The 24,341-nt window shown below is 40.1% G+C and overlaps 1 protein-coding gene and 1 long non-coding RNA gene across 5 annotated transcripts in view; one reads left to right on the forward strand and one right to left on the reverse strand.

Annotated features, from left to right (window-relative positions):
- Nucleotides 1-24,341, reverse strand: part of LOC134209689 (uncharacterized) — a 348,850-nt gene that overhangs the window by 224,405 nt on the left and 100,104 nt on the right. The window lies entirely within an intron of this gene.
- LOC134214671 (uncharacterized) lies at nt 1,636-2,330 on the forward strand. 2 transcript variants are annotated; one of them, XR_009979870.1, is made up of 3 exons: nt 1,636-1,820; nt 1,881-2,011; nt 2,077-2,330. It is a non-coding gene; the product is annotated as an uncharacterized LOC134214671 (long non-coding RNA). The 2 variants fall into 2 exon arrangements; XR_009979871.1 differs by having other exon boundaries at nt 1,636-1,816.

The following is a 24,341-nucleotide window of genomic DNA, read 5'->3' on the forward strand; positions in this document are numbered from 1 at the left end:
AAGTCGGGCCTACTACGGGGTCTGCGGTCAAAACTGATTCGCCACCGCACCAAATGTGTCATGTACAAGACGCTAATAAGACCGGTTGTCCTCTACAGACATGACACATGGACAATGCTCGAGGAGGACTTGCAAGCACTCAGAGTATTCGAGACGGGTGCTTAGGACCATCTTTGGCGGTGTGCAAGAAGACGGTGTGTGGCGGCGAAGAATGAACCATGAGCTCGCCCAACTCTACGGCGAACCCAGTATCCAGAAGGTAGCTAAAGCCGGAAGGGTACGATGGGCAGGACATGTTGCAAGAATGCCGGACAGCAACCCTGCAAAGATGGTGTTCGCTACCGATCCGGCAGGTACGAGACGGCGTGGAGCGCAGCGAGCGAGATGGGCAGACCAGGTGCAGAACGACTTGGCGAGCGTGGGGCGTATCCGAGGATGGAGAGATGCGGCCTCGAACCGTGTATTGTGGCGTCAAATTGTTGATTCAGTGTTATCTGTTTAGATGTTAACTAAATAAATGAAATGAATGAATTTCCGGGGATTAAACCACCCGACTAGGAAAAAGATTACAATGTTGTGAGAACTCATATGTGAATATGTGCATTATGTGGAAGATATTGATTTGAAAAATGTATCGGAGGTAACCACTTTCCCTTCTATGGGACTCGAACCATCGGCCCTCAGTACGCTAGACTGGTGGTTTAACCAACTAAGCTACGAAGGACCTCCGTCGGTCTTCGCAACCTAGCGGCTACTGAATGAGCTCGAAACTCTCAAATTGTACGCATAGTCAAATCACTCGCAATCCATTTGTCAAGCCAACACTTCCACATGTGTATAGTACACGTTCACATTAGAGGAGCGTGAGTATTCAGAATGTCTGGCGGCTTCACACATTCTTCATCAGCAACTGTACTGATCAAGTAAGGTTGTGTGAGCTATTTGCCAGTCGGTCGACAAGCTCAGACCCGACCGCATTGCGTAGGCAAGAGCACGTAAAGCATTTACATTTAACTTTTGAATGAATTATTGGCAGGGGCTGATTTTCTACTCGCCGCTATCACATCAGTATTCAGAATGTCTGGCGGCTTCACACATTCTTCATCAGCAACTGTACTGATCAAGTAAGGTTGTGTGAGCTATTTGCCAGTCGGTCGACAAGCTCAGACCCGACCGCATTGCGTAGGCAAGAGCACGTAAAGCATTTACATTTAACTTTTGAATGAATTATTGGCAGGGGCTGATTTTCTACTCGCCGCTATCACATCCAGGCGCTATCGTATATGCGCAAAATAGCCAGCATGAGTTAACCGCCAGAAATTTGTATGGCGAAAGACATCTAACGCGGGTTTTCTCAACAGCAGGAGCTTTTCACGAAAATCTATTTGGTAACAGTTATGTAGGAAGGTGTCTGCTACTACGCCTACCAAATATTTTTTCGATTGAGTTGCTTATTTTCGAGATATTAAACCTTAGATGCTTTTCGCCATACTGATTTCCGAAAGTTAACTCCTACACTGAGAAACCAAACTATCCAAAATCGAGTGTGAAAATGCTCAAAATCAAGTATTTTGCTAACACTGCCTTTTTGGATAGTTTGTTGTTTACATTGATGGGTATTTATAACGTGGTTTGAAGGTTATCTTCAAAAACTTCCTTCTGAGTTGTTTTAATTCTATGGAAATATCCAAACTGGAGTTTTAGCCTTGTACTTCATTTTGGCTGAAAAAATACTTCGGCGCATTTAAATAAGTGATTGCTGGGAAAGTTTGATTTCTCGAGAGTGGAAAAGTGGAAAAACCAACAAAATTCACGGGTAAGTAATAAACTCAATAAACAAAAATAAATGTATTCAATATTTATGAGTATTACATTTGCAGTAAACGTTTATCACCAGCGTGAGAACATCAAAGAAGAAACATTCCGTGAAATCTGCGGATAAGGATTTTCGCTAAAACCGAATTGTTGAAGTCGAGGTTGAAGTGGTGTTTGGTGAAATACATAATACAAGGTAAGCATTAATGCCGATTTGGATTTGCTACGCAGCATATTTTGAAATACTAAAATTCATTTCAGATCCTCCCAGTTCGAATCCATTGGGGTTGTCATGGTTGTCGTTCATATATTATTCATTGAAAATCGTCGCCACTATTCCACCAGCAGAGGACATCATTTTCCAACGGAAACAGCAGCGAGCATCAGCGAATTGATTCATCGTTATTACTCTAATAGAATGCCGCCGCAAGCAAGTTACTGTCCTTATCAATATGGGGTACTTCTCGGGGTACTTATTTTACGGTAGCAGTAGAGTTGGATTATGTTTAAAAATAAATAAAATAATTTTGTTATACCATTCTTTGCATTCATCATCACTATTTCATGAAGAAAATTCAACTATTTAATATACTTTCCGTAAACAAATCATTTCTCAATTTTAGGTATTTTTCATCCAAACCGAAGTCTTTCTAATGTAGTAATTTTTACTAAAAATTATACCTTCATTAAACTACTTAAAATTAAGTACTTCACGAAAAACTCAATTTTGAGTGGTTGCACTTAGCTGTCAAGTTGAGTGAAAAGTACTCAATTTTGGATTGTTTTGAATTTCAGTGTAGTGTGCCGCTGTAAGCACGCTCAAAGCAGGCGATTCATTTATGGGGTTTGATTATAGGTATTGATATTGGAAACAACAACTTTCATGCTGTGTAGAATTATTAGCAATTTGTTTATTCAAAACATCTGGAAATAAAACTAATACAGGGGTTGGACAAAAAGGTTGAGATAGGTAAAATTATGTCGAAATTCAAATCAGCATAACTTTGCGTATAATGATCCGATTTTGATAAAACTAGAACCATCGGAAGCGGACACTCTTCTTGTATACTGTCCCCCTGCAAAACCTGAGATTGGTCCTTGTCCACCGGAGATGTACCGGGTTTTCCGAGGATATGTTTAAGATGCATTTTTTCCACTGCGTGTCATTTAATGTGACGTTTACTTTCATCATGTTTTATACTTTCTCCAAAAACTAGAACTAATATGGCGACCAATCGTGACTGTAGATCGAGAATCCATCTAAACTATGCACAGATATGGCCATTTCCGTAAAAACGGTACCGGGAAAATGATGAAATGATAACAGATTGGAATAATGCAAATATGAGTATCTGACATCATGGCTTTGCGAGACGATGATTACAGAAACATTTCCAGAATGATTGGGTCCACTACCACCCTTACAGCAGGTTCCATGGGCGTTCCAAGAGAGGCCGGTTTACACAGAAAAAATAAAGAACTTAAAAAAAGGTTTAAAGAACTCAACTTTGAGAACGAAGTTCCAATTTTTTACTCAAAAGTAAGTAGTTTTCTCACTCCCTCTCATGAATGATATTATAAACAAAGAGAGCTGCATCGACCCAACGTGTGCTCTTCCGTGGAAGAAGCCAAATTCGAGTTGTTTTCACCATAGTCTCGGGTGAGTGAAAATAACATAAATTTGAGTTGGTGAAACTTCATAGTGGGTGAAAATTCAACACGGGAGTAAAGGCACAGTACTCATTTTTTCGCATTTAACTTATATTTGGCTTCTTCCACGCAAGGGCGGATTTGAGTGAAAGGAACCATAAAGTGAGTTGTTTCGCGGTTCCGTGTAGGCACCATCTGGAACCATGTATATATGGGAGTCAAAATTCATGTTTTCCCAAGATGATGAATATAGGAACTTTACTAAAGATACATTTTGAAGACTGTAAGACTCTCTGGCGAGAACAGCTTTCCTGGGAAGCTTACCAGACTGATCAAAGCAACGGTGGATGGTGTGCAAAACTGTGTGAAGATTTCGGGCGAACACTCCAGTTCGTTCGAATCGCGCCGGGGACTAAGACAAGGTGATGGACTTTCGTGCCTGTTGTTCAACATTGCGCTTGAAGGTGTCATGCGGAGAGCCGGGTGTAACAGCCGGGGTACGATTTTCAACAGATCCAGTCAATTTATTTGCTTCGCGGATGACATGGACATTGTCGGCCGAACATTTGCAAAGATGGCAGAACTGTACACCCGCCTGAAACGTGAAGCAACAAAAGTTGGACTGGTGGTGAATGGTGCAAGAATGCCGGACAGCAACCCTGCAAAGATGGTGTTCGCTTCCGATCCGGCAGGTACGAGACGGCGTGGAGCGCAGCGAGCGAGATGGGCAGACCAGGTGCAAAACGACTTGGCGAGCGTGGGGCGTATCCGCGGATGGAGAGATGCGGCCTCGAACCGTGTATTGTGGCGTCAAATTGTTGATTCAGTGTTATCTGTTTAGATGTAAACTAAATAAATAAATAAAAATGAAGCCTCTCTGGCCAACTTGTAACAGGTTCCGGGTGTTCTGCGAAAGTGACATTTGTTCAGGATGTATGGCCAACCCCGTACCGTTTTCACGAAAATGGCCATATCTCTGGTTATACCTAACGGATTATCGATCTGCAGCCAGCATATTATTTCTAGTTTCTGGGGAATGTATAAAACATGATGGCAGTAAACGTCATATAAAATGACAAGCAGAAGAAAAAAATGCATTTTTAACATACCCTCAGAAAACCCGGAACATCTCCGGTGGCCAATGGTCAATCAGAGGTTTTGCATGGGGCAGTATACTAGAAGAGTTTCCGCGTCTGATGGTCTCAGTTTCATCAAAATCGGATTATTCTACGCAAAGCTATGCTGATTTGTACTTCGACAATTTTTTGCATATCTCAACCTTTTTGTCTAACCCTTGTAATTAAATACAAAATCAGAATTGCTTTGTTTCTAACTATTAGGCCCTTATGTTAAATGGGCTAAATGTGCTATTTCAGGGGAACTGTCCCGTTTTCCATCTCATTTAACATATTTTCATCTTATCGCCAAACAAAGAAAAACAGCACCAATTTCTTTGCTTCTTATGGCTAACATGTACGCTTACTACTGAAAAAATCATAAAAATAAGGAACAAGTCACCCCAAGATGATCCAGCCTAGGGCTGCAAATCTTCTTAATAAAGACATAAAAGAAGAAACATGTCAAGGAGCAGAACCCTACTAAAACAGAGGAGGTTCTGCTAATACTCAAAGAAAAATGATTTAAAGTTGCGGCTCCAAACTCCTATTTTAAGGCAAGTTTTATGATATAATTTCTCAGAAAATAGAAACCAAAGTATACAATAATGTTTATTCTCCTGGAAATTATTTTTTTCGGACTTTTCTAAAACATTTACATGTAATACGGCGAAATTTTCTAATCGAAAATGGATATTAGCACCAATGCCTTCTGTGAATGAATAAAAGTAATTTATTTTCAATCATAAAATAAAACTCTCTTTTAATGCACGTGTTGTTTAGTACCAAACACAACTTAACATATCTAGACCAACATTTGAAAAGGGCGTAACAGCCAAAATTTATTCTTTCTGATTCTTCGTCTACATATATAGCTATATACGTGGACGAAGAATCAGAAGGAATAAATTTTGGCTGTTACGCCCTTTTCAAATGTTGGTCTAGATATGGTCAGTCAGATGCCATGACTCGTACCCATCCCGGAATTATGTGAATTATAAAACCAAAAACTTTCCCTGGTTGAGCAGACCAAAATAAATCTCTGTGAGCTAATTTTATTCTTCTTTATTCACCACTATCCGATGCGCTTCAGTGAAAGCACATCGGCTGCCATCACAGTTGCAGCCATCATCGGACTTTAGCCGTGAACTTCGAGCAATGCGATGGGCGATCGCATCAATCGCAACCGATACCACTGCATCCGAGCAAGCACAGAATGATATAAAATGTGTCCTTTTCTTTCATGCATATTCTCCTGCTGGCGACAGAATGCTGTGTACGAGAACACAGCGAACGAACGAGAAAAAAAATGTGTGAATAATAAGCACGTCAGTACGCCCTGCTGACACAAACTGAACACACGGCAGGCACAGCTTCTTTTATACACAAAAAAAATCTTGTGGTGGAACCGAAGGCCCGGTATATACAGCATTCTGATGCACGGTATTAGTTATATATGAAATTTTTAATGACTTTGACATAAATTGAAAATTCAATAGCTTATCGTTAATGATCTTAAGTTTTGATGAAATTGACAAATTGCTGGAGAGTGTCCGAGTCGATTGATATATAAATCTTTAAAATCCATCGAAAGATAAAGGTACTAGCAGGGTTGTGGTACCGGTAGTACCGGTACCGAAAATACCTGGAATTCCGACGATTTTCGGTACCAATAATACCGGTACAAAAACACCCACGAGAGCCGGTATCTACGGTACCAAGGTACCAGTACTTGGAATCTATATAATAAAAATGAAATGGTCTGTGTTCGTATCCGCATAACTCGAAAACGGCTGGATGGATTTTCATCATTTCTTCAGCTGAAACGTTCAACGTAGTTTCCGACAGGTTTATATGATATTTCCTCATGCGGAAATCATTAGTAGGATTGAGTATATCGTGAAAAGCTCAAATGAGGATTCGTATGGAAAATTAGCATCGGCAGATCACAACACGCATTTTCGCCTACTATGCAGGACAACGTCTGCCGGGTCGACTAGTAAAATATAAATATGGAGAAATGCTATAAAGTGACGAAATATTTCTAGAAAATCACGATTTTGAATTTTGTTTTCACTTTGCATAAACATGCATAACTCTGAATTGAGTACCGCAATTGAACAATATATTTTAAGATTTTGTCAAATATAATGAAATCCACACAATTCAAATCCAATCGAATTCCAATAAAAATCCAAGCCACATTCAATCCAATTCCAATCTAAATCCAATCTAAATCCAATCCAAATCCATTCCACATTCAATCCAAATCCATTCCACATTCAATCCAAATCCGTTCCACATCCATTCCAAATCCAAACCAATCAAAATCTAATCCAAATCCGATCAAATCCAATCCAAATCCAGTCAAAATCCAATCCAAATACAACCCAAATCTAATCCAAATCCGTTTCAAATCCAAACCAAATCCAATCCATGTTCAATTCAAATCCATTCCAATCTAATCCAAATCCTATCTAAATCCGTTCGAATTCCAAATCATTTCCAATCCATTCAAACTATTATAAAGATGGGACATGAAGCAATTCATAATGGTTTGTTCAATCTCACGCGAACTCATTTTTATCCAAATTCTAAAAGCCAATGTGGGAGGGTTGCAAGCAATATGCGATTCTGCTAGGTGAGTCGCATGTACAAGTAGTTTGGGAACATCTGGCCTAGGATATGATATTTATCTAAAATTTCGCTGAGATATCATAGCATTAGTATATACCTAAATTTTAGACTTATGTTAACCAGTACTATTAGCCAACAACTCCAAACTTATGACTTTGTGAATGCTGGCAACATTTTTTGAGCTTCGTGAATATTGGATATCTCATCCAACGGGTATTTCCGCTACGATTACTAAGTCAGTAAATTCCAGAATAAACTTCAAGATAATATATTAAGCCTTCCAAACAATTTTATAGCATACGATAGATCTCCATATCTCTCAGATTTCGTTAGAGCTAGTCTCATGTACACTAAAGTCGCCAAGTTCTACATTTTAAACAAAATTTATTTTAACCAAAATCAATGCTTCCATGACCAACCTTGGGATTTTCTAGATTGTCAACCCTTTTCTCGGCAGTCTCCCAGATACGCCTTGTGGTATTGCAAACCACAAACCATTTTCCAGCGGTCTCCAACGCTTTGTGATTTTTCAAACCACAATCCATTTTCCAGCTCTTCCAGGCGCGCTTTGTGATTTTCTTAATTACATTAATTACATTTTCTAGCGGTCTTCCAAAGTTCCAGACACGCTTTGTGATTTTCCAAACAACAATCCATTTTCTAGCGGTCTTCCAGACACGCTTTGTGATTTCTACCACAACTAATTTTCCAGCGGTCGCGCTTTGTGATTTTTCAAACCACAATCCATTTTCCAGCGGTCTTCCAGACGCGCTTTGTGATTTTCCAAACTACAATTAATTTTCCAGCGGTTTTCCAGACACGCTTTGTGATTTTCCAAACCACAATCCATTTTCCAGCGGTCTTCCAGACGCGCTTTGTGATTTTTCAAACCACAATCCATTTTCCAGCGGTCTTCCAGACACGCTTTGTGGTTTTCCAAACCACAATCCATTTTCCAGCGGTCTTCCAGACGCGCTTTGTGATTTTTCCAAACCACAATCCATTTTCCGGCGGTCTTCCAGACGTGCTTTGTGATTTTCAAACCACAATCCATTTTCCAGCGGTCTTCCAGACGCGCTTTGTGATTTTTCCAAACCACAATCCATTTTCCAGCGGTCTTCCAGACGTGCTTTGTGATTTTCATACCACAATCCATTTTCCAGCGGTCTTCCAGACGCGCTTTGTGATTTTCAAACCACAATCCATTTTCCAGCGGTCTTCCAGACGTGCTTTGTGATTTTCAAACCATAATCCATTTTCCAGCGGTCTTCCAAACGCGCTTTGTGATTTTCCAAACCACAATCCATTTTCCAGCGGTCTTCCAGACGTGCTTTGTGATTTTCATCCACAATCCATTTTCCAGCGGTCTTCCAGACGCGCTTTGTGATTTTTCAAACCACAATCCATTTTCCAGCGGTATTCCAGACACGCTTTGTGATTTTCCAAACCACAATCCATTTTCAAGCGGTCTTCCAGACACGCTTTGTGATTTTCCAAAACACAATCCATTTTCCAGCGGTCTTCCAGACGTGCTTTGTGATTTTCATACCACAATCCATTTTCCAGCGGTCGTCTAGACGCGCTTTGTGATTTTCAAACCACAATCCATTTTCCAGCGGTCTTCCAGACGTGCTTTGTGATTTTCATCCACAATCCATTTTCCAGCGGCTGGAAGACGCTTCCAAACCACAATCCATTTTCCGGCGGTCTTCCAGACGTGCTTTGTGATTTTCAAACCACAATCCATTTTCCAGCGGTCTTCCAGACGCGCTTTGTGCTTTTTCAACCCACAATCCATTTTCCAGCGGTATTCCAGACACTTTGTGGTTTTCCAAAACACAATCCATTTTCCATCGGTCTGCCAGACGCGCTTTGTGACTTTACAAACCACAATCCATTTTGCAGCGTTCTTCCAGACGCGCTTTGCAGCAGTGCAAACCCATTGCCTTGTGTTTTTTAATCATCAAATATGTTAACACATTAGCACATTAACAATTGAATTCAACTCACCTTTTGAAATCAGCGTCAGGATCCAACAAATAACCTGGCAGGATCGCCAAAATGTGTGGCCCCAAATGGTCGGAGCGGAAAACAGTATGCCATACATGACTGAACGCGTACATCTAAGTCATTCAAAATTTAAAGTAAAAGGAGCAAATTATTCCGATCAAAATCCTACATCAAAAAATAGGGCGCGCTAGTAACGTTCTAAATCTTCCCTTTCAGTGTAACGCTCTCGATATCCAAAAATTGGCGGTCTTCCAGACGTGCTTTGTGATTTTCATACCACAATCCATTTTCCAGCGGTCTTCCAGACGCGCTTTGTGATTTTCAAACCACAATCCATTTTCCAGCGGTCTTCCAGACGTGCTTTGTGATTTTCAAACCATAATCCATTTTCCAGCGGTCTTCCAAACGCGCTTTGTGATTTTCCAAACCACAATCCATTTACCAGCGGTCTTCCAAACGCGCTTTGTGATTTTCTTAACCACAATCCATTTTCCAGCGGTCTTCCAGACGCGCTTTGTGATTTTTCAAACCACAATCCATTTTCCAGCGGTATTCCAGACACGCTTTGTGATTTTCCAAACCACAATCCATTTTCAAGCGGTCTTCCAGACACGCTTTGTGATTTTCCAAAACACAATCCATTTTCCAGCGGTCTTCCAGACGTGCTTTGTGATTTTCATACCACAATCCATTTTCCAGCGGTCTTCTAGACGCGCTTTGTGATTTTCAAACCACAATCCATTTTCCAGCGGTCTTCCAGACGTGCTTTGTGATTTTCATCCACAATCCATTTTCCAGCGGTCTTCCAGACGCGCTTTGTGATTTTCCAAACCACAATCCATTTTCAAGCGGTCTTCCAGACACGCTTTGTGATTTTCCAAAACACAATCCATTTTCCATCGGTCTTCCAGACGCGCTTTGTGATTTTTCAAACCACAATCCATTTTGCAGCGTTCTTCCAGACGCGCTTTGCAGCAGTGCAAACCCATTGCCTTGTGTTTTTTAATCATCAAATATGTTAACACATTAGCACATTAACAATTGAATTCAACTCACCTTTTGAAATCAGCGTCAGGATCCAACAAATAACCTGGCAGGATCGCCAAAATGTGTGGCCCCAAATGGTCGGAGCGGAAAACAGTATGCCATACATGACTGAACGCGTACATCTAAGTCATTCAAAATTTAAAGTAAAAGGAGCAAATTATTCAGATCAAAATCCTACATCAAAAAATATTCTAGTACCGGTATTTTCCCGGTACTACCGGTATTAGACTTTCTCAGTACCGTAGTACCGGTACCGCAAAAAGGGGCCGGTACTAGGAACTCTAGGCGCTAGTAACGTTCTAAATCTTCCCTTTCAGTGTAACGCTCTCGATATCCAAAAATCTAAATGACACCCAGTATAGTAAAGAAAGACGTAAGTCCTACGTCAAAAATTACGTCTACTTCTTATCGCGGTGTACTATCCTAGACGACTATTATAGAAACTATTGAAAAATACCGATTGCTTTGATTACATCAATCTCCTACACAGATTAACATATTACTTGATACTTGATGGGCTACAGCTCTTCGATGAACCTACGCCGAATGAAGTATCCTTCTCCACTGGACTCGATCCTGGGCCAATCGCTTCTAGTCGCCCTGAACATTGAGCGCCGTTAGGTCCTCTTCAACTGCATAAAGCCATCGTGTACGCGGCCTTCCACGAAGCCTGCGGCCTCTTCAGGGTTCTCTACTAACATATTATCGTATAGCATTTAAACTTAGTGTACGAGTAAGGCAAAATGTGGAACATTTAAAATCTACAATTCACGTGTAATTTCGTATAAACAACAAGACAAGACAAGACAAGAGTACTATAAAGTTATGTGCGCCATTTTGCGCCGGAACAAGTTATACGATTCTAAAACACCCCTAGAATAAACACATTTTCTCAAATAACTTTTCAACGTCAAGAGATAGAGCCTCGCAATGCTCTACAGAAACGTGTATTTTTGTTAGAGAAACAACTTTGTAGACGGTGATAAAAGCGCCTGAAACATAAAAAACCCAGATTAATCCACCTAGTGGTGATGGCGCCTTTCTCGAGCAAAAAGGTAATAAATGTAAGCTTTACGCTTACACCTCGATGATGTACAAGAAAGGCAAAGTAGTTACACCGTCTAATGTTATGATAGAAAGTTTACACTAGTAGATGATAGATGGCGCTGCCAAAAGTTTTTCGAATTTCCTATGTTCGAATTTTGACTTTCGGACAATTTCATAGTACTATGAAGCTGAACGAAGAGCATACTTACGCCTAAATGCGTGCAACACGAGCATCTTTATAGTACGATGAAACTCTTAATGGGAGCAAGCCACGGATAAACTTTAAAAATATTCATAGATGCAAGGCATTTTTCATGACACATTATTGTTCTATGTGAATATGTCTCATCACTATTTTAATATTATCTATTTTTTGCAATTTGCAATTATTATGAAATTCAATAGTGATCAACAGCGTTTTAGTCTCTGTCGGATGCAACTTGTTGCAAGAAAATCGGTTAAGAGTTTCTATGTGAAAATTTGGCTAATGTTTTTTATGGTATTTTGTGCACACAAACACGCACACACATACACACACACACACGCACACACGGACAGACAGACATTTGTTCAGCTCATCGAGCTCAGTCGAATGGTATATAACACTATGGGTCTCCGAGACCTCTATCCAAAGTTCGAATTTGGAGTGAAATGATAGCCTTCCGGTACAACTTAGTTGTACGAGAAAGGCAAAAAGGTATTCTCAAAAAACTGGTTTGAAAGACCTTTCACAGAAAACGTCACATATCTCGATATCTCGTACTATATAAGGTATGCGGTGTCTTCGGCAAAGTGACTTGAAATACCATCCGCTACAACTTTCTCAAAGACACTAGGCTCATATCTGGTTTCGATGGATAAACAAAATTTTATTCCCCCTTTTAGGTGGACTAATCATTTAACAGATTTTCTCAAAAGAAGGCCCTTTCCATATCGAACGCCTCCTCCAAACAAACTACAGCGAAAAAATCAACAGAAACGATGCTATTAAAAAAGCGCACGAAATCGGCAAAAAGTAGCAATGTACGATCTTTTTTGCCTTTCTCGTACAACTAAGTTGTACCGAAAGGCTATCAATTCACTCAGAAAACGAACTTTTTATAGAAGCCTCTGAGACCCATAGTATTATATACCAATCGACTCATCTCGACGAGCTGAGCACATGTCTGTCTGTCCGTGTGTATGTATGTGTGTATGTGTGTGTGTATGTGTGTGCACAAAAGCTATAAAAAAACATTAGACAACTTTTCGCACAGTAATCCTTAACCGATTTTCTCGCAACAAGTTTCATTCGACAGGGGACAAAGCCTTGTTGATCACTATTGAATTTTATAACGATCGGTCATTACGTTTAAAAGGTATAAAGAAAATGGTACATCGGACCATATAAACCCCATATAAGGTTTGTGTCTTATCTAAATGCGAGAAAGGCACCACCAACGCTAGGTGGATTAATCTGGGTTTTTTTATTTGCTAATTATCTAATACATGCATTTATCTCTTAGACTAGGTGTTCCGTGTTTTCTTAACACTAGCATCCTTATTAGCTATGTTACAATTTTAGTTATTATTAATACATTTCAATTGCCTCTAGCAGTTAGGATATTTCCTCCAACACTTTGCGATGGTGATGACCTTTACATGACGTGGACTAGCATCAGTTTATTTCATTTATAAGCCTGTTTGATTCATTGTTGGACGTTTTTGAGTAAGTTCCACAACGTAAAATCCCGTTGTATGTCTCTTGAACTCCACACTCCCGTGGTAGACGGCTGTAGATTCAGCAATTTCGCCGAACTTCGGCCTAAAATAATTCTCGGAATGGAATCCTTGGTATGAGCTGATCCTTGAGTTCCTTTGCTCAAAACTAAATATCAACATTCCAGTTCTGTATTCTCCCAAAAGTCATGAAAGGCGATATTTGTTGATAAGATAGAATTTATTGATTCATAATCAGCTCATTATGTATGCAATGGTACATCGGTCTTCTTCTTCTTCTTATTGGCATTACATCCCCACACTGGGACAGAACCGCCTCGCAGCTTAGTGTTCATTAAGCACTTCCACAGTTATTAACCGCGAGGTTTCTAAGCCAGGTTACCATTTTTGCATTCGTATATCATGAGGCTAACACGATGATACTTTTATTGCCCAGGGAAGTCGAGACAATTTCCAAATCGAAAATTGCCTAGACCGGGACCGGGAATCGAACCCAGCCACCCTCAGCATGGTCTTGCTTTGTAGTCGCGCGTCTTACCGCCCACATCGGTACTAGGGAAATATCTCATATGATATCTATCGCTTCACAAGCGCATCTCTTGTGACATACAAAGTTCTTTGAGATAATGATTGTATAATCAGACGATATGCATCAGTAAGCTAACCTTCAGGAAATTTCATGCTCGCAAGTCTTCGAAGCATCAACTAAAATTCACACCTCGACCAACTACCAATCTGGTATAACCCGGTTGCACCATACGATCTTCGCAGAATGAAGAACAACACATATCGTGACTCAATTAATGCCCGTATGGTAATGTGTTATCTAAACCTTAGAATGGGCGCTATCCCCTCGCAGTGAACCACGCGGGCACAGATAAACAGACGTAACAGCTACCACTAGCACAGAAGTCGGTATAGTACAAAATGTTAAACATGGAAGAAATACGTTGTGTGCGAAATTAGCATTTATTGAAATATGAAACAACCGTCGCGATTATGACTGAGTGGAATATCTATAGTGTTACGTCGGTTTGCCTTGGAGACAAATCTAAGGTGTTTACACCAGATTCGCTCGACCATGACAAAGTTTGATGCAATTTTGATTTTCTTCACAGGAGTGCAAATGGTGCTTGATATTTAGTATGACTCTTTTTAGCGATGCCGTCAGCTTATCGGAGTCCACAACACATCGATATGCTGATAAATGCGAATTGTTGTTTGAAATCGGTTTAAACTTGTGCCTTAAGTAGCGAGAACAAATGGAAATTTTCTTTCGTTCTTCTGTGGAAATTTTAAATTGTTTTTTTTTCAGTGATTCTACAACTGCTTCGATATGGTATGTAATAAGGATCATGTCGGCAGTAGGCAAACGATATTGACCGAAAAGAAATCCATGTCGGTAGTACCCACTGTATCCCTAAATTTTGATTGAATAAATTTAGTCACAGAATTGAAAAGATGCGAGTCGATAGGTGAATTAATCTTCAGTGTGAGAAGACTGAATCCCATTTGAGGGTTCACCTCTTTACAAGTACATAATTACTGTATTGTTTTCAGTAATAATTTATACAGTAATTTGACAATGATTCAGCAAAAAAAACATTTTACAAGATCCATATTGAATCCAAATCATCATTGTGCAAATAAAAATATTTCACAAAACATTTTGCTTACGGACCAGCTAATTCAATTAGAAATAGTGTTCGAAATTCCAGACTGCTAAGTAAATTAATCGTGGAACTGTGAATGATGAAAACTGCTCGGAACTATACATTGTTGTGTATGAGTTGAATATTTGTTCCCTGTGCCATCAATTTATATAGTTTTTTTTTCAATTGTTTTATTGAAATAAAATAAAATAAAAAAAAGAAAGCAACAATACTCATGATGTCTTTGTTATTTTCTATTCTATTAATGCTGGATGTAGTTCAAGGCCGTCAACATTGTCTTATTACATTATAATCAGATCAATTAAACGCAACACCATCCAGTAGATTCGTCAATCAAATGTGGTTTAGACCTGAATGTGGTGAAATTATATCTACCGGGTTTTCTAAGAAGCTCAATTCCCTCATTCAAGCTCAGTGCGCTGATAAAATCTAATAAGATTCGTTTGAAATAAATCAACTTCGCAACAAAACAATGATTCGAAAAACTGTTGGTATCACTATAAAATCAATGTTATTTCTATTTTCTGCATTTCACATATTTCCTCTCTCGAAATTTTGTGGAACTAGATTTTTTTAAATTAATTCTATTGGCTCGTATGCTAATGCAATGAAAAGAACAGAATTTAAAAGTGGTCGCTAGGTTGTGACGAATGTGAAATTAATATAAAAGGTGTTAATAATAATTGGGAACTAAGAAACACGTTGTATATTTAGTTGTTTTAACGATATATCAGTGCGAATACTTCCGGAAAGTTTGGATATGTGGATGTCATAAAAACTTTATTATTCTGACGTGATTTGTTTTTATTAAGCCCATACTATTTTAATTCTCATTCAATAGCCCAAATGTGGAAAAATAAGTCGTCTGTAAGAATGGAACCAGACCAGCAATGGGAACCGATTGTCATAAAATTAGTTCATCCTATGCAGCAATCATGTGCATGTCAAGCAGGACGCACCGGGACTTGCAAAATCCACGATCTCCATAAAATTACCCAAACGGCTCACGCCGCGCCAGCACTCCGTTTTCAGCTCGTTAGGCAAACGTCTTCACGCGCGGTAGTTACGTTCTTATTGTGTATCCGAGAGAAGAATTAGTGCTAATTAGCATACATACTGTGGGGTAACATAGCGCAAAAAAAAAAAATGAAATACAAATCGATTTCATCATGACAGTCTGTCATTCATATAGTGAGTCACCTGAGAAGTGTTTGTGGTAATGTCCAAATCGTGAGCACTCAACATCTTTACAAGTACAGGAAGAAATCTAAAGCACATATTTTCAATGCTCGAAGTGAAGTTTAAGTGATGTTTATATGTCTGGTGATTTGGGGAAGAACATAAATCAATGCGAATTCTAAGAGCAGAGTCTGCTGTCCGTTTGCTTTGTCTTTATACTCGTATCTGGGCTTCGCGTAATTGAAGCTAATATTTGTAGCACTATATTGACATGGCTGGAGAGGCTGAACGGTTTGATGAGTTGTCAATTCTGATAGGGATAAAACCGAGGTAATTTGATTCAGAACATCTTGTTATGGCTTGTCAGATAACGGAGGCTGAGTAGTTGTTGGGGAAGTACAATTGTGAATTGTCAATAATATTTACTTAGATATATCTTTGATCTTATTTTTCATTCCATATGCGAGTGGATCTTCTCATTGTGGGTGCAGAGTCGTACACATTTCTTTAAGTATGGTTCCATTCTTATAGTGCGTTTAATTATGATTCTTGTTCTAAATCGATTAAATTATTATCTGGATAATAGTCTAACAGTAAAGGAGCAGATTTTTTTCTTCTCATACGCTGAAGCGTACACAGAAAAACATAATCAAAAGTTAAACGACGTGTAAAATATTGCCTAATGTATAAACTAGTGCAACTATTCCGTTTTCCATCTCACTGAACATATATTCGCTTGTATATTCGCTTCTTTTTGCTAACACGCGTGCTCACTGGTGAAAAAATCACAAAAATAAGAAACCAACCAAATTCCTTTTTATTGCTTTGTTTTTGATGGGATGGAAATAGGAGCTATGGGATGAAGTGCTGTACCGTTCCCCTATATTTGATGTAATCACAACTTTGTAGAGGTTTTCAGCCGTGCGGTAAGATGCGCGGCTACAAAGCAAGACCATGCTGAGGGTGGCTGGGTTCGATTCCCGGTGTCGGTCTAGACAATTTTCGGATTGGACTTCCTTGGGCATAAAAGTATCATCGTGTTAGCCTCATGCTATACGAATGCAGAAATGGTAACTTGGTTTAGAAACCTCACAGTTAATAACTGTGGAAGTGCTTAATGAACACTAGCTGCGAGGCGGTAATGTCCCAGTGGGGGATGTAATGCCAATGAAGAAGAAGACAGTCGCTATTCTTGAAATCTGCTTCATCCCATGCATTTTTTGCTCTTTCGAGGGGCTATGGACCATTTAATGGGGTCTATTTGATACCTTCAGGCATAGACGTAAGTTGATTCCCGGTCTAGGGTGGTGTGGAGTTTATTCTGTTAACAGGTAACCGGGAGTCTCCAGGAAAACCTCTCGCCTTTGATGGATCACCACCTGTGACTGTCAACCAATGAATCGCCTACTTCGAGCGTGCTTACAGCGGCACACTAGGAGTTGACTTTCGGAAATTAGTATGGCGAAAGGTATCTAAGGTTTAATATTTCGAAAATTATCACCTTGATCGAAAAAATATTTGGTTGGCGTACATTCCTACATAACTGGTACCAAATAGATTTTCGTGAAAAGTTCCTGCTGTTAGATGTCTTTCGCCGTACAAACTTTAGGTTGGTCACTCATGCTAGCTATTTTTACATATACGTTAGCGTCTAGATACGGCAGCGGCGATTAGGAAACCAACCACTGTGTGTGATTCATTGCAAACTGGGATTTGAGATATGAGTAGTGAAAAGTGAGTTGGGAGAAGCGAGAAGAAAGAATAATAATTGGTAAGTGAGAAGCGATACGCAAGCAGTAAGAAGTGCGAAATATGATGTGATCAGTGAAATGCGAGAAGCAAGTAGTAGAAAGTGATCGAGATACTTTGTGTCAGAAATGAGAAATAAGAACAGGAGAATATGAGAAGTGAGAAACGAGACGTGAAAGGTGCGAGGTGAGAAGCAAGGAGTGAAATTGGACAATAGAGAAAGGAAATGGGAGAAGAGAGACGAAGGGAGAGAAATGAATAGTGTTTAGACTTCTCAGAATAGAGTTATTTCGGTATAAATTTTTGGGCATTCAAGAAATCCTTGGAGTAAGGGTTAAAGATCTAGACGCGTTACGAAAGATCAATCAAACTGTTTTTTAAATGGCTTATGTGTAACCGTCGGTTACAAATCCTACTTGTAGCTCCACCACAAGTTCCATTTTCCCGAATTCATCATCCCAATATTAGTCTCAATACACACTTTTGGGGAAAGTTATTCACCTATGAGCATCACTTTATTAATGACATGGGTGGTGTGATAGGGCGTATAAATGTCAATACTGTCAGTTGTGAGTGGCCACGCATAATCCGAGCGGGTCCGCGACGTTAGGCATAAGTACGATAGGCATCAGTACGTTAGGCATAAGGACGTTAGGCATAAGTACGTTAGGCATAATGGACGTTAGGCATAATGGACGTTTGGCATAATTTTGCCTTCTTTATGTCATGAGCTGTTCTTTGGGTCATTTTATGCCTAACGTCCATTATGCCTAACGTTCATTGTTATGGGAGCGGAGACGATTCGGACTTCTTCACAGCAAACTCGGTCTTTTAATGGAGTATGCTATCAGCTGTAATTTTATTACAGTCAAATTATCTTTTAGAGTTATAATTTAATATTTCGTTTACTTACAACATTAGTCTTTCACGTGTATTCTCCGTCATCGTCGTAATGTAACAATCGATATTTTGGGGTCTATCTTATATCTGCATGTATAATTTTAAGGTTCAATAATAGTTTTTGTTTTAATTCATTGTTTTAATTATAGTTAAATAGGTTCTAATCAATTAGAAATAATAAATTCACAAATTTTAGATATAAGAATTTTTAACTTGTGGCTTTGTTACGTTTTGTTCGGACTAAAAATAGAGTCTCGCATAGAAGTTCTTCACTGTATTGGTCTGTCATGTCAACTGTCAACTAGAAGGTCACTCTGTTGGTCCTTCTTGGATTGTGAGGGGCCGGGTTGCCAACATCCATTATGCCTAACGTCCATTATGCCTAACGTCCGTTATGCCTAACGTCCATTATGCCTAACGTACTTATGCCTAACGTCTTTATGCCTAACGTAGTTATGCCTAACGGGGTATACCTTAATCGAGCAGCTTGAGCAACGGAGCAAAACATTACCCCGCTCCTTTTTAATGACGTGCTGATGGAGCGCGGGTGAAATCATGCAACAGGGTGCGGAATAATTGATTTAAACATACACGGTAAAAAATCAACACGCTCAATTTAACTGTTCCATCTATTGAATGATCAACTTTAAAATCACTATTATTGAATATGAAATTCCTTTGATTTTGAAGTAGTGTCACATTTTTCACAAATGTGTTGAATGCAGACAATTCCATAACATCAACACTGTTGATCAAAGTGCTACTCACTGGATATTGAAATGATTAGCACTTCGATCAGCACCAATAATGTCTCCACTAGAATTGAAAGTGCTATGCTATTGAATTCACAGGTTCAAGGCTATTGATTTAAGAGTGGAGCGATATTGGTGTTGTTCTAAAAATAGATGACAGTTCTTTCATCTGTTCTGCTTATTTCAAGAGGTATTTCGAAGTGTGAGATGGAGTCATGGTAAGACGAAGGACTTTCAAGCAAAGGTATGTTATTCAAATCTGAGCTGAGGTAATTCTATTTTTTTATTTTGTTGTTTTAAATTCAAAACATTGTGCACGTCAAATGGAAGTGGTGGTATTTGAATGCGACAAGCTCAGCTGTTGATATTGATTTGATTCCAAAGTAGTGCATATTCAAATGCAGAGCAGTTCGCATGGACGTGTATATTTTTTACCGTGTACAAATTGAACAATGTAATGGTTCAATCACAGACAAACAGACGTAACACTGGTGAAATTCCCATCGACCATGAGGTCAACGGTCGTTTTAAATTCTACTACTTGCAAGTTTCACAACCAGGAGCGCACGCATCGGATACCTTTGTATTTGACATCTCACACTAGCGCCTTCTGTTGACATTGTCGTACTAAACTTTATTTCGTGCAACATGCACGTGAGGAGGTGGTAAAGTAACTGGGCGATGGATTTTAAAACAAATTGTTCTAGCTGTTACGTCTGTTTGTCTGTGGTTCAATGTTTATACCTAGAAAAGTATTAAAGATGGGATGTCGAATGTGATGTTTTCTTTTTGCTATGGATTCTTGTACGTAATAGTAGTGCGCGCGTGTGTAAATGTTATTGAATTTTGAGGTTAGTTTGTTAGTACCTCGTTTTAGTTGAAGTGTTATTAATTGTTAATTGTTTCTCTAGATTGTTATTTGTTTAGTACAAACATGCAAGTTAGTACGGATTAAAATCACCACAGTCTAAAACGGTGATTATTAATACGGTTAGTTGTTATTAAAGTTAATAATTACTTAAAACTAATGTTAGTAAATTATTGTAGAAAACTAATTAAAACCCAATAACAAACAAGTGAACAAACAAAACAAACAGCAATACCAACAAGAAAAAGGTAAATGATTTGTAAAAAAATGTGAAAAAGTTAGACGCTAAGTGAGAGGACGTCACTAGGGGTCTAATATGTTGTGGTTAGGTCCAGCGGGCCTTTTTCTTTTGTTTGTGGCCTTTCTTTGGCAGGAAAGTATCTCCGGAACTTCCGGACGTGCAGTGAACCAGACCCAGCAAGAAGAAGCCTGAGTGAACGTCCAATCCAGGCCCTCGTTCGGTGTCAGCGACAACGCCATTTTTTCCGACCATCTGCTGGCCAGACCCAGTTTAATCCCGTCGACTGTTACCAGCGACGACGCCATCTTCAAAAACATCCTCCGGCCAAAGTGTGCCAAGACGCCATGACGAACCACAACGCGTTCCGATGGGCGGCCTGATCAACCGCTCGTCGACCTCCGAGGCCACCATCCAGCCAACCAGACCACCAAACAGCAGCTAAACCGCAAGTAACCCCCCCTCCCTTTCATGTGACGATGAAACGAAAAATAAACCGGTATAGTTAATATGAATATCAGCCTCGTATAATCAATCAGAGGAAACCCCGGTTAATGATATTTCCACTAGTTTACGATTTTGTTCGTTTTTTCCGGGTTCGAAAGGAAACGTCAAGCCTCGACGTCTTTGTGATTCGCAAGTGAATCAGATTTTGCATTTAGACACCCCCCTTTTAAGGTTTCATCGTTGTTTCATAACCCTATTCGTGAGCAACCATCGTTCCATCCAAAGTCCAAAGTAAGTACTGTTCCTGCCGAGTATGTGTACCCCCTGCCGACAAGTGGCGATGCTTATGCACAAAATCATAGCAATAACGACCCTGTAGATTCCAAACCCACAGTCCCTGAGCTGGCAAGTTTCATATGGCCGGGGTTCTGCTAAATCGCACCAAGCGCCAACAAAAAGTTACCCGTTTTTCTAACCAAACTTTCGGTTAGCAGATTCAATTGATCAAAAATCGTATCGGATGTCCCTCAACCTTATAACTGTGGATATCCTTCAACACATGTACGAATGAGTTGATATGAAATGACGTCCGTTTTTTTTGCAAGCAAAATACCGGCAGTCAGTCAAAAAGCCGCTTGATGTGTTTTGGCTGAACCCCGACCATATGCCCTTTTGGTGTGTAGATAAAATGCGTCAACGTCAGAAATTTCTGGTTATTCATTAAAACTCTGGAGTTAGGCCTTAACATCTACACGCCTAACCAAAGATTTATCGGACTGTTTTAAATGTGGTTGTCGGCAGCACTGATAAGCGGTGAGCGGTGAGCAACTTGAGAACCACTGTGAAGACCTGGTGGGTGTCGGTGACGGAATGCCAGAATCAGAACAGATTTCTGATGTGTGTTCTAAATCACTTTATAAGCAAAATTCATATGATCTTTATTAAAATTCACTTTGATTTAATTCATAATTCACAATTCCACTCTACGGTTAACAGTCCAATTAAAAGGTTGATGATCGATGATGGTTGAATCCGTCGAAGAAAGTATTGAATATCCGCCATGATGACGGTTGCCGATGCCTTTTATTCTCCAGGGGTCGGAAGTCATTCGTTCTCCATCTTGCCGTTTCCGAAGGGTTTTCTGTCGTTGGCTGTCAGTGGAGTCGAACTCGATGCATTAGACGAAGGAATCGCCACACACATTTGATGAAGAGCACACAGATCGATGATACAGATGATTTGCTTTCTTCTTTCCGAACAGTGGTCTTTGTCCTTTTGGATGTGTAGAATAGAATAAGTCAACGTCAGAGCTGCCGTAATCTGAAAAAGTGACGTATGCGCCATTTTACAACATGCATGTTTTCCATTTTTCTATTAAAGAGCTCGATGAATACTACTCGTTAACACCATTTTTGGAAAATGGTTAAAACGTCACTTTTCCAGATTACGGCAGAGAGGTTCTCACTCATCCAAGAAATCCCTGGAGTAAGGTCTTAAAATCTACACGCGTAACTAAAGGTCAATCGTACTGTTTTAATTATGGAACATGCCCTTCTCGATGTGTAGAATAGAATAAGCCAACGTCAGATATTATCGGTCATTCAAGAAATACCCGGAATTAGGCCTTAAGATCTACACGCGTAATCAGAGATCAGTCGAACTGTTTGTAATATGATACATGCCCTTTTGGATGTGTAGAATAGAATGAGTCAATGGCAGAGGCTCTCGGTCGTCCAAAATATCTTCCAAGCCTTAAGATCTACACGCGTATTCAAAGATCAATCAAACTGTTTTAAATATGGTACATGTCTTTTTGGATGTGTATAATAGAATATATCCATGTCACAGTTTCTCGGTCATCCAAAATATCTACGCGTAGCTAATCGGACTTGACTTCTATTTCGCACTGTCTTTTGGTTATGGTCTATTGGGATGTATTGTACAATTTTGTGTTCGGGAATGAGGTTTTGTTTTAACTTTAAGGTGTACAGTGTGTTGCATGTTTGTGTGACGGGTTACAATTAATTGATTTAGATATTAATTTTGTGTCGAATTCAGGTGTTTTCAAATCTAACTATTTACACTATTTACAAATATCCATTTTGATCAGGGTACTGATCATTCCGGCCACCTTGAAGTAGCCATGCTGTGTCAATCCTCTCTTTGTGGTGATACTATCTCACGACTCTCTCCTACTCGTTTAACTTCGGGTGGTGAACACGATGACCATCGATGTCCATCCATGCTGCCTGAATGGACCCATTCAGCAGCCAGCGTACAGGAGACGAGCAAGAGCGGTGAGTTGATCGCGACGTCGAGAGTTGGTAGAGAACGGTGTTCTGTGAAAAGAGATCCGGTAGAACAAACAAGGACTAGCAGAGAAGTTGGAACGCTAATCACCTGTTAGCAATTCAAATATGCCTTGAGACAGTTTCGGACTGCTCTACCGATCTTGGTAGGGTCTGCTTACGATGAGGTGTGGTAGTCATCTGGTGTTATAGGTAGAGGGCAACCTTGGCGGCTGGTCGCACGACGTTTTTTGGAGAATGATAAGAAACGGGAGTACAACTGATCTGCGAATGGGGTTTCTTCACTAGGCACAGCTACTAAAGAAACATTGCGTGCCTCTTCCGCTGTAGATTGGAACTCTTCGCAGGGGATGCTTGCATTTGGCCAATGATCGGACGATTTGGAAAGCCACGACGGTCTGTTCCACCAACGGCATTGGTTTAGTAGTTCGTTCGGTGTCAGACCTCGGGATAGTTCATCGGCTGGATTGTCGACTCCGGGAACGTGATTCCAGGAATACCCTTCGGTGTTAGACTGGATCGTTGAAACTCGATTGGCTACAAAGGTTTTCCAACGACTCAGTGCAGATTTTAGCCACTGCAGGACGGTGGATGAATCTGTCCAGTTTGACGATCGCATTGATTGATTTATCTTCTGGAACAATTTGGTACACAGGACAGTAGGATCCAGTTCTAGACGAGCGATGGAGTGCTTGGTGGCTATTGGCGTAAACTTCGACTTCGAAGTCAGCAGTTGTACGTAAATGCGATTGTCGTCCTCTGAACGAACGTAGCAGCATGCGCCGTAAGCCAATTCTGAAGCGTCGGAAAACAGTTGTAGCTGGAGTCTTTGTGCAACGGCAAATGAAACGAAGCGAGGAATTCGTAATTCGGAAAGTACATCCAAAGTGACGTGATACTTCTTCCACTCTTCTTGTTGGTTGGGTGGAAGTGGCCTGTCCCACTCGTAGGGACTGTTATCCTCAGTCTTCAGTTTCGTTGGTGTCGATCGGATCGGATAGAGTTCGGCGAAACAGAATGCGCAGGAAATGCTGATCGTTGGGATGGTGGAGAACTTGGCGATACATTTTTTCCATGTCAGCGACGAAGGCGATCCCGTGGAACCGGAATCGAATAATGGTGTTAACAAGAGGCTGCTGTATCACTGAACCGACGAGGACTGTATCATTCAGGGGCACTGCGGTGG

Source organism: Armigeres subalbatus, chromosome 2, assembly GCF_024139115.2.
Source record: "Armigeres subalbatus isolate Guangzhou_Male chromosome 2, GZ_Asu_2, whole genome shotgun sequence".
Taxonomy (NCBI): domain Eukaryota; kingdom Metazoa; phylum Arthropoda; class Insecta; order Diptera; family Culicidae; genus Armigeres; species Armigeres subalbatus.